Source organism: Chelonia mydas, chromosome 2, assembly GCF_015237465.2.
Source record: "Chelonia mydas isolate rCheMyd1 chromosome 2, rCheMyd1.pri.v2, whole genome shotgun sequence".
NCBI lineage: Eukaryota > Metazoa > Chordata > Testudines > Cheloniidae > Chelonia > Chelonia mydas.
The window spans coordinates 12,919,613-12,932,222 of NC_057850.1; positions in this window are offsets into that span (position 1 = coordinate 12,919,613).

A 12,610-nucleotide genomic window follows, 5' to 3' on the forward strand; every position below is an offset into this window, starting at 1 on the left:
TAGACACAACAAACCCTGCATCTTGGCAAGGGGTTAGACTAGATGACCTTTGCGGTCCCTTCTAACCCCATGGTTCTTTCCCTGGAAAATTTTAAACAAAACAAAAACTGAAAACAAAAGGCTTCGTCTGTCTGCCTGCAGTCCATCTCATCTCCCCAACTCCAGCTACTCTTCTCTTACCGAGAGAGACAGTGAGCTGCTCTCCTTCCTGGGCAGCCCCCAACTGAGCCAGAATCAGTCCTTCTTCCTCCAGGATGACACCTACTGTAAGTGTAACGGGACGAAGCCGACTGAGGCCACAAGCTCTCATTAACCCATTCTGGCCCAATGTGGGATTTGTACACCCTATCCCAGAGTCATTCGCTAACTTCCCATTCAGATGACGTGGTCTTCTCAATAACGACAGACAAAGAAAGCATGTTGTCTGAGCAAACAGTGCGAAGCAGAACTGCTCCTTCCCCTACCCGGCTGCTTTTTTTTTTAATGCTTGAGCAATGTGCAGATTGGCTCGTGTACTAGTGTCTGGTTTCATTTTCTCAGGTAAGTGGAGGCGGAGTGGACCATGGGCCGGGAGTACCTTCAGCCTGCTTGCAAGGCAGTTTATTTCTGATAACTGCCAATATCCGAACTGCCACAGAATGCTCTTTATATCTCCAGAGGCAATGTGAAGATGAATCTATTCGACCAGGTCAGGTTGAATCGGGTGTGATACCAGCAACTGAAAGCACAGGACAAAACTTAGAAAGCAAGACATCACTGATTCAAAATTAAAGGGGTGAAAGGCTTAGAAAAGTTTGACTCATTTATGCTAATAAAGTTCCTAACTACCTCCCTCTAATGCAGGTGATTCACTGCCACTCGACTTTTCAGCACCATTAATGCCCAGTTTAAAATATCCACAAGATGGATTACTGTATTAAATACTTTACGGTAGTGGGTTTATGGTCAGGATTTAGTGGAATGCTTCCGTCTCCTATAAATCATGCTATGAATATTGATTGTGGTGCCCTCTACTTAGCTAAAAGTTTTATGTGGCTTATAAAAAATATGTAGTGAATCTGTTTCGGTAGGAAGAAGCTTTTCTTGGAAACAAATCTGAGGAAGAGCTCTAATATATGCTAGTACGGTGTTTATATAGTGAAGAATGACTTTATAACAAAGTGCTGCCAGACCAGGCCAATTTATTATATGCTATACTAGCGTTAAACTGCCTTAAATCAATAGTTAAGAAGACAGGGGAGTGCTGGGGTGTAATAAGTCATCATTTTAATGAAATATAGATTATTCCAAGACTATTAAACAAGTGGTTGGTGTCAGAAAAATTGTTCACTTTTTCAATACGAAACAAAATCATCTATTTTAGTGGAGTAAAATCAATAAGCAGCTGAGACCTGCCGTGTAACCTGAATGCGTAAGTAAATGTATAGTCGGAGTTGCCCACTGATAAGCAGATGGATACACTTAGATGCCCTGGTTACTGAATCTGGACAAATTCCATTTATAGGGAATTGGAGCAGGATGGAACTTGAGAAAGAAAACCATTCTGCTTGCATAGCACTTTGTATGCTCAGATAGCTGCTGAGAGAGAGAAAAAAAAAAACAGCTTTTATAGATAACAGTTTTTTCCCCCAACCTATTTCAATATAAGAAATGAATTGGAGGAAACTCTAGAACCTGCAGAAGAAAATCATTTAGCTAAATTGCCTCAGGTTACAAAGAATTGGCTTTCAATAATAAGTATTGTTTTACTTAATCTTTCCAGGATTTGTTAAAGGTGAAAAGTGCTTCACCTCCCTTACAAGCTGTAATGTTCGTCACACCGCTCCACCAGCAGCTTGGGGGCGCTACTAGCCACTCAGAGAGAACTTTCTACAACCAAGGAGCCAGGACTCCCAATCACCTGAGGAAAAGCTATGAGGCCATCAGCTTTCCCTGGGCCCATGGTAACTTATTTATATCACCACAGTGCATTGGAACCCCAATCAAGGAGCAGGGCCAATTTGAGCTCGGTGCTGTACAGTTACAGTGCCTGCCCCAAAGAGCTTATGATCTATATAGACAAGGAAGCATTATTATGCCCATTTTACAGATGGGGGAACTTAGACACAGAGAAATTATGTGACATGTCCAACATCCCACAGGGTGTCTGTAGCAGTACCAGGAATAGTACCAAGCTCCCATGAGTCCCACCAGTGCCTTAACCATGAGACCATTCTTCCTCTCTGAGGGATCCTAACGAGGAAGGAGAGAAAAAGACACCAGGCCCGGACGTGTTCAAATCCAGAGGGCCCCGCCCCTCAGAGCTGTTAGCCTTCCTCAGACAGTTATGGTCCATGGCACAGCACTTCAAGCATTCTCAGTGCTTGGACATGGGTGGAGAAGAGCAACACAAGAAAGCTTTATGTAAGAAGAGGATGTGGAGGAGTTTGGAAGAGGAGCGGAGTGGGGTGGCTGTGTCCCAGATGGCTGGGAGGACTGATTCACTGTTATATAACATATGTTAACACAAGTTTTATTGATATATGCACAGCACGAGTGTAGCATCCCAGTGCTGTTGATAGTATTGCCAACTCCATGTTCAAAAATTACAAGGCAGGGTCCAAAGTCATTGCATTGGTGTAAAAATAACAAGAGGGTTTTTTTTAAAAAAATAATACATTTATTTTTAATATACCTTCTGGTTTCTGAGCCTTTTGTGTATACTTTGTTCATATTTTCAGGTTTTCCTTCAGAACCATGAAGGCCAGAAGCTTTTTTTTTTCCAGTTGAAAGCTGAGATTCTGTGAGATCATTTGACTCCATAAGCTGGGGCTTGAATAAAAAACAGTAAATATCATGAGACTTGTGAAAAAAATCTCTACGGCTGGCTACACTATTAATTCTACCTACAAAAGGGTATAAAATGATATTTACGGACCTTTGTAAAGCCTATGATTGGAAAGTGCTGTACACATTCAAAGTATTTATTATTATTACTTATACACCCAGAGTCTTGCCCCAGCATGTAGTGGGTTTCATCTAAAACCTGAGAAGGATTCGTTGAGCGAAGTATGTTCTTTGTTTTCTCCGGTGTCTTGGTCAAGAATTTGGAGTGGATATCTCCAGGATGTTGCAAGTAATAGACACATTCTCCTTTTGCATGAAAGTCACCTTAATCCTAATGCCATGTCTTGTATATTCTAGGGTTTGAAAAAGCCAGGAAAAGAGTTTAACAAATGACAAACAAGGGCCTTGGTCCTGCAAAATGGCCCTCAGAGACAGACCCACAGTGGTGCTGTATACCCCCCACCCTACCACTTCTTTCTTTTGCAATTGTAGATGAAATGAACGCAAAGTGAGACCAAATAGCTTTTTCTTGTTATTTTCCTAATGATAGCACTGGATTTTGAAATTAAGCCCAGCAGGTAGGAAGATCCTGTGCAGTTTTCAAATGAGATCATTTGTCCTTTTGCTAAAACATGTTTATTTTATATTATTTCTATCTGATTTTTCAGCCCTGCTGTTTTCTGTAAGATGACTTAAAGGTGCTTTGGAGTAAATCCTAATGACTGCATTAGCAAATGCTTCCCCACATAGGCATGTGGCGTTTGGTTTTATTTTTTTTCCTGGTGTCTGACTCCAAACAGCTTCTTCCAATACATCTGCATATCGTAACACGGAATTCATTTTTCCCTTCTGAAGTGCCGCTTCCCCTCATTCGAGGCATTAACTTGATGCTGGCTGCCTTCCACAATGATAGTGTCTTGAAAAGCAAAGATCATAAAGATACAAGGCTCTGGTCCCATATACCTATGTGATATATACTGAACATAGGGGATGCAATTGTGCCAGGCCTTTAAAGGGGCCATGGAAGGAAAGCAAAGCTCCTCCCCATCAAATAAAGACCCATGTAAAGACTAGGCAGAATCTAGCCAAAGGAATCAGGGTGATAATAGCCAAATGTCTCATTAAGCTCCTTGTAGCAGGGACTGTCTTTCAGCTGTGTGTTTGTACAGCACCTAGCACCATGGGGGTCCTGGTCCATGGCTATGGATCCTAGGCACTATGGTAATACACGTAAGAGTAATTAATTACACAGGGGGTACACTGAGCCCTAAGCTCAGCCCAGAGGTAGGGGTGGCACATAACTGCCATGACCATGGAGAAATTATAACTTGCAGTCACAATTCCTTTCTTGCTGCAAGAGGGAAGTGAGTAACTGCAGCTTACTTACCCTCTTGCATTTGGCCAGCAGCTCCTGGAGGTGTGTGCAGCCCGGTTCCCACCCTCTCTTGTCAAAGGGAGTGCTTGTGCTCTGCACCAGACAGGGGCTTACACTCCCTCCCTCCCCTGCTGTGCAGAATAAGACAAGACTGCAATCTTAGCCCAAAGCTGTTATTATGTATTGTTTCTCTGTGTGGGAGCTTCCTGAATCCTATCCACCCCTCTGCAAGAACAGCATTTCAGCAGCTCTCAGTTCTCTCCTTCCCTCCATTTGGCAGAGTATTGCTTACAATGGTATATTGGGGTGAAATATAAAGTCGGTACCAATAGTGATGCAGCTCGAATATGTATTTCTTCCCCCTTGTTCACTGCCTGAACAGACTGTAAGTTACGTACTGTAACTGCACTTTTTATTATTAGTCTGCTTACTAGTGCGTCAGCCTGATGCTGCTGATAAAAGATCCTAGAGCACGGAGAGTCCGTGTACTGTACAGAGCGAGGCCATGTCTGCAGACGCTGCAGCTATGCTGCTTTAACTCTGCAGTGCAGCGGCAGATTATAGCAATGGAAGGGTTTTTTCCATCGCTGTAAGAACTCCCTCTCCCCAAGAGACGGTAGGTATGTCTATGGAAGTATGTGTCTATCAACCTAGCTGTGTCTACACCAGGGGTTAGGTCGGCAGACCTATAGCAGTGGATTTTTCACACCCCTGAGAGCCACAGACACGTTGACCTAAGTTTTAAGTGTAGATCATGCCTGAGCGAGAAACTCATATGAGAGAACAAAGATTCTAGGCAAACTTTGAGTATGGGAGTTTTCTGCCCTGCGGCAGCACTGAGAAAAACTCCCTGGCTCCCAGACAAAGGAGACATCATTAAGATTTCTGTACTTATATACCTGGCCCTGCATGATCTTGCTACTTTTCAGCTTTGTCACCTCCTTCCCTGACACCTTCTAGGTTAGGCACTCAAGTGGGTATCAGAAATTGTTCTGTGTCACCGCTTTCATGACTGCACTTAGGGATAGGTGAGCCAGTTCACAGGAAATAAGAGCTGTCCTGAACTTTCAGCTGAAACTCAAATCAAGCCTGAGCTGAGCCTTTTCAGAGATTCATGAAAGTCAGGATAACTTTGGGCCTCCATTATTTTTCGTCTTTGTGCACTTTGATTCGATTGGGACCAGAAGCACAGATGCAGAAATGATGATTTATTATGGATCAGATTCTGGAGGTCACAAGCTGACCCCAAGTTTTTATTTGTGGAGCATCATAACTGGAAGTCCCCAGTATTTTACAAGAAAGTCTGTTCTCACTGGATTTCCACCCTAGCTTTGCATGCCCAAAAGCTGTGGAGAAGATTGAGAGAATCATCTGAACCTTCAACAAGCATTCACACCAAACTTCCAGACTTCCTGATGTTTGCGCTCACTTCTTGTAACCTTTCAGTATGTGCAGAGTCCTGTTCAACTGAGGATCAGTCTCTTTGAATCCCTGCTAGAATCTACCTGCACCTGAAAGCCATATTTGTTTGAGCTGCCCTCTGCTGGATTTGTTCTGATTTGTAAAGTGCTTTGAAATAGCCACATGAGAGGCACTACAGAAATTCAAGTGACTGACCGATGCCTCAGAACACCATTGCAATAGGTGCATGCCCCTTAGGCTCAAGATGTGTTGAGGCATGTTTTGACAGTTTCCTTTCTGGAGCGTGTTCTTTCCAAGATGGTATTTTCCTTTTTAGATAAGTCAGATAAGAACGTACACATTTAACAAGGGAACAGGAGTAAAACAACAAGTGGGTTAAGTATTATTATCCAACACTCAAATAAAAGGCATGAGCATTGAAGAATGTATATACATGAACTGGAATGATTTTTGAGAAGTAGTGTCCCAGAAATGGAACTATGCCCATTTAGACCAGAAAAGGACCTCTCCTACTGTGTGTTTTATCTCTGAGTGTCTTTTCCCCATGCCTTACAAATGCATGCATCCGGTGTACACACGCACGTGCGTACCTACAACCTACTAATCCATTTAACTAATAATAAAGCGTGGGATTACTTTCAGAGAAGTGATTGTAAAAAAAACAACATACAATGGACATGTGTAAAAACTCAGTATGTCCCCCTGAGCCCAATAACCATGATTCTTCCTTAAATGAGAACAAAAGCTAGTGTGGTACCATAGCCAACATAGCATGTTAAACACTGACTTGTGATTGGAGTTCACTGTTTAAGGGTTCCACATTTACCCTTTGTGAGTAGCAGTGATGTAACCTGCGCTCACTTCAAAAGTTGTTTTTTTTCCTAATGGCTGCTGCTGCAGACGCAAACCACCATCCCCCAGACAAGCTGGTTCTTTCGGCCTCTTAGAACGCCACCAGTAAGAAAGATATTCAGCTGGATCTTACGTGACAATTTTTGTTGATGAAGCAGGAAGCACAATAGAATCCAGTTCAGCTGATAGCCACGTGGGTTCTGAAGCATTAAAAGAGTGTAAACTGGTTTGTGACAAAACAATCATAACCCATGTTAGAAGAGTATGAGATACGGAAAACATGAGGAATGACGCCAGTATAAACAAAGCTTCAATGACCCTAAATTATTTGGTGCTTGAAATAAACACAAAGTTCCTTGTTCTCACTATCCCAATACAGCATAATTTTAATTAAAGAGCATGGAAGTCATGACCCTACACAGCTTTTTCTAGCTCCTTAGACATTTTCCATTGGTAATAAGAATCAGGGAAGGATGTTTATGAAATATTCCATTTAACCTGTGTGGTTTAAATAAGGCCTTCAGCTTGTATGGTGCTGTGTTCCTCCTGCGTGGTGCTATTCTGTTTTGTTCAGGTATTATCCCACATTCAGCACTGTGGTATCTGAATGCCTGATATCTCAGCACCCTCAACTCTAATCGACTTCTGTGGCTGTTCAGGCTTGAACTCTAGGAGTCTGATCCGAAAACCCATTTAAGTTAATAGAGAGACTCCCACTGCTTTCTGTGGGACTTGGATCAGACCCCTAGATGCTTAAATAATGACTAAAATTTCTAATATGGGGTCTGATCCTGCTCCCTAGACTGAGACTCAATGGAAGTAGGAGTGAGTCCTCTAAAACGACAAGAAATGAACACATCCTATTTAAATTGTTAGGGCTTACCTGGAAGAAATACATTGATAGAGATGATGAATGAGCTGTGTTAAGTACAGAAACATTTGCACATAAAACTGCATTTCGGCTTCAAATGTGAATGAAGATCATTTGAATTCTATGATGCGTGAATCGCTATATTAGTAGCGTGCAAATGAATAGAAAAATTGTTCAGGCTCCAGCCTTAAAACAAAGTTAACTAGGTAGAAGGGGATACATCAGTGTAAATTGTTTAGCAACACTCATCCTCTTCAGGTGCCTGAATCACCATTCCATTGCACCATTTATGCTAGGGCAGCTCCACTGAGACGACGAGAAGACATGATACCAGCCCTAAAAGCTTACAATCTAGGACAAGGACAATCTAGTTGGGGATTGGTCCTGCTTTGAGCAGGGGTTTGGACTAGATGACCTCCTGAGGTCCCTTTCAACCCTGATATTCTATGATCCTATGATTCTATGAAGGCACAAGGTGAATAACAAACAGTCAGAGGGAAGGGGAAGGAGGGAGGTCAAAGGTAATGTTAATAAGACTGTGTGGTTACATAGGTTAGCTATGTGCACAGCATGATAGTTCCAGGTCTGTGGTGGGGAGGATGTCCCACCACTGCAGAATGAAGATGGAAAATGGATATTGACACTACAGGGGCAGGTGAATGCTGTTTATTTTACTATATGGCCCAGTTTTGCAAACTCTATGTAGTGAATAAACAGCCTGGAAGTACAACTGACTGGGAATCTTGTGTTGGAATGATTTTTTCAGTGGAAATACAGTTTCTGTGAAATGCAACTTTTTGATGTTGCTGAAAAAAAAATTCCTCAGGAAACTGTAAATGAAACATTTTGTTTTGGGTCCGTTTGAGACAAATTGGAATGCTTCATTTTGTTGAACTGACCGGAATTTATTTTTGTGTTGAATCAGTTCAACAAAACATTAAACTTTATTTCCCTATCAATTCATTGCCTTATGGGAATTGCTGTTTGGGCCCCTATTCGCTCCTATGGGCCAGGGTCCCTGAAAAACTACATCTCCTATAATGCAATATGGAATCCCATCTGACCAATACACATGGTGCATCATTGGCCTCACATGAGTCTGAATATACTGGGGGCTGTAGTCCAGTCATGGGGAGAGTGTCGGCATAAGGTTCCCAAAATATATCTTCTGTGAGGCAATGCCCAACAATGGGAAAATCTAGTTTAATATTGAACTGACTTGAAATGGAGCTTCAGATCAGCTCAACAAATCACAATGAAACATTTTGATTTTAGCCAACTCAGTATTTTATTTTGACTGAAAATGACAAAACTAAATGTTTCTTCATTTCTAAATCAAATTTTCCTGGACTCTCCATTTCACAGAACAATCAAAAAATTTCACTTTCCAATTTGGGCTGAAAACAAATGTTGACATTTTGGAATTTCCCGGGGGATGGAAATTCCCCTTTTCATTCACCTCTACCTGCAAGACGGTCAGTCTGGGATCTCCTACCCATAATAAATCCACCTGTGAGAAAGGACAGACTGAAAACACATGTGAAAGGGAAAGGACATGTAATGAAAAATGTATTTCCTATGTTAGAGATTACACCAGTGTGTAAAAGTGTCAATGAATATTAGACTGGACACTGGGAGCCTGATTTACCGCTCTGTCATACCAGTTCAACTCTAATGTGACTCCAGTGGGTTCCCTTTCAGTCTAAGGGTATATTTAACACCACAGTCTCCACTCACATTTACACCGAGCACATGATAGCATGCTCTTCCAGGTGTAACCCCCTCGCTTTCCTCCCAGGGTTACTTGGGAGCAGGCAATGCTCACCTGTTTGCCTGGGTGCCTGATGTTGTTGACAGGAAAGGAGATCCTGAGTATTCCAGTGGTGATGTTGGACAGATGGGAATCCTCTATCCACCACTTTGCTGCAGTCCTTTTACTTGGAAATTAAAATTGGCATACCTCTACCCGGCTGTGCCCTGTACACACTCAATGGCATGGCATGGGAGCCTCCAGGAATAAACCTTAGCTAATCTGTGCAATGGGTCTAACTCCTTAAAGGGTTAAAATCCATTGCTGATGTAATAACCTGGTGTACTGGATTTGTGTATAGGCCAAAAGTCCAGAGTTTGGTCAAGATATCAGAGGCCTAGCAATAGCTAAGAGAAAGCAGAATAAACAAAGATAACCTTGCTTTTGCTAAGATATGCCTGGTCAGCAGAACGCCAGATGTTGGGGGCAATAATTGTGTCTTATTTAAAGTTGCAAATAGAACAAAGAAGCCCTGTTTCTGTTGTGTTAGTTTATTCTGTAGGGAGATGTTCTTCCCACACATCCAACCTTGAGTTTATGAAAGGTTCTAGCATGTCAGTATAAGATATGGCCTCCTCCCACCTCCCTTTCCCAGGAACCAAAGCCTGCCTTAAATCACAAATAAGCAACTTGAAAGACAATCTTTATTGCCATATACTTTCACTATTTCTTTGCTTTTACCCCTAGATATGTATCTGTTGGACAATCAAAGGAGCTACTTCATTCCTATGGACCCCAAATTGAATCCAACATATATTCTATACTAATACATTTATTAAAGTACTAATTAAATGCTAAATGTTAATTTGTTAACATTTAAACCAGGGCCGGAGACATTATGTAACCTTTTGACCATTGACTACTGTGCTATCACGTCTTGCAGCTAGACCTATCCGGGGGTGCAGGATTGCCTACCCCGTCACTTTCCCTGCCCATGGAAAATCCATATATTCCATTGTAATCAACTGATTGACAGTGTCTCTGAGCCTAATAAGCAAGGTGACACTCCATCAGTGCTGTACGTAATAAACTCCTACGCTTGACCTCTACACCGTGTGGATTTATGTCCTTCACTCCTAAATACTAATTATAAACAATATACACACAATATACACTTAGATCAGAGTTAACATACCTTTACTTAACATTTTTAAAAAAATGTTATAACAGCCTGAGATTAAAGGTCACCACAAATTTAAATCAGCAGGGGGCAGTTCAACAAATCAATTAAGAAATACAGTTTACAGTAGTAAATGAAGCATATCTAACTTGCATTTACACTGCCACCATGTACCCTACCCTGGAGTGTGCACTCCATTGGATTCCAGAGTTCTAAACACTAGCTTGCGTGGTGCGCTTGGAGATCTTGAAGCTGGAGACAGAACTCTGTTGGTCCAGTGAATCAGTCCAACCAAGGCAACAATCTGCACAACCCCTCTGAAGATGGAAGTTGCATTAACCAGATGTCAGCAACCCTGGTTTCTGATTTGATGAGAAGGCCACTCTTCCTCTTCTCAGACTCAGACAACCTCTTAAAGTCTCTTTCCTGTCCCCCTTCCCTTGCAAGTACTTTCCCAAACAAGGGTGGTGGTTACTCACCCTGCCTTCGCTGCAGGCCCAGTTCAGTCAGCTCTAGGCACAGCAACAATCAACGCCCTGGCTCCAGTGAAGCCACCAACCACCTACAAGACTCCTTGCTCGATCAAAGCCCCAGCCAGCTCTCAGCAGCAGCATCTGGCTTCCTAGCAGCTGTTAGCAGCAGCTCCTGATATGGACAGAGCTTCACACAAGCAAGCTCAGTTCTCCCCAAAATGGAGCCCTCTGCATTCACCTCCTGCATTCCCTGGGAGAAGAAGACTCTCCCTTCCCTAGGACATCATGGGAGTTGTAGTCTTCGAGGCAGGATTGTAGCACACAGGATCATCCCAACGGCAACCCACCCAATAAAGGTCAGAGGCCCCTTGAGTAAAGGGGGCCTACACAGGTAAATCAGTACAGCGGAAATCAGAAGAAAAAAACCCAAAACTTCTGTGCATTGGGTAAAACAAAAATGTGTCACCCTCCAGAATCCACACTGCACAAGTGGCTAGGGAGTGGAGATTATGAGGTGAAAAAACAGTGGAAGATGCCATTATATGAGAAACCAGTGGAAGATGCCATTATATGAGAAAGCCAAATCATCACCTCTCCCACCAATGTCTCTATGGAGACCTTCTATTGCGGCCAGAGTGCACCACTTAAATAAGCAGTGAAGGGTCCTTTAACAAAATGGGAGAAAATCTTTATTAGTTGCTTTTGTACGGAACCTAGCACACAGGGTTCCAATTCTGATGGGGCTACCAAATTATATTATTATTATTATTAATAATAATGATCTACAGCTCAGCCTAACCTTCTTGTGCCAACCTCTGCAAAATGCGTAGAATGATTAGGGCTGGTAGAACTATTCATTAATAATATCTGATATAATCTTAGCCCCCTTTTCATTCGGCAAATCATTTACGAACCTGTCTTCTTTTTCTTCTTGTGAAGTCATTGTTCATAAAAATTCAACCAATAGTCTGAATAAATAATATTAATCTTGTGGGCTGCTGGCTTCAGCTACTCACTATTTGTGTTGCATGTCTGGTTGCCAAAGGTACATAGTATGGTACTGTTTCCTGATTGGGGAAATGATGGTTATGAAACAGGGGAATAACAAAAGGCAAATAATGGATAATGAGTGTTGGGTGCAAATTTTTGGACAATCCATTTTTTTGTACTAAACTGCATTCAACTTTTGGGATGTGTGATTATATCACAACTGTGAGTCACAGAAAGCAAACAATATGGTCCATGAATTGCATTCAGGGCTTTTCTTACTGAAAATATCTCATGTACACACACACACACACACACAAAACAATTTGAATTTCACACGGTTGAAAGAGTCTATCTAACTACTTATGCCTCACTTCCGCAATACACTTAAGCAAGGACTTTAAATTAAGCATGTGCTTAAGTGCTTCACGGAATAGGAACTGGATGCTGAGTCAAGGCTTACATTCCCATTTATGAAATCTCCAGGCTTGATACTCTTCTGGCTTACACAAGATTTACACTGCTGTAACTACATTGATTCCATGAAGCTACTATTGATTTGCCCCAGTGTAAGTGAGATCATAAACATACCATATATTGCCATAAATTCTCATTAATATCTGGCCACGTATCTTTTATCACTTGATTAATTTTAATTTATTATGTCTTTATTAGATGAATGTATCTTCCCCTCTCTCCCCCCACTATTCCTTTGATCTTCTTAAAAAAGAAAAAATAAACTTTTGAACTTAAAAAAAAGAAATCCCAATCTAATTGTTTTTGTCCATCTCTGCCGCTGCTATTGACTTTAGTGATCATGAGACATAATTATGAGTCTAATTAAAATTGTAAATAAATAAACACTCTATATCGA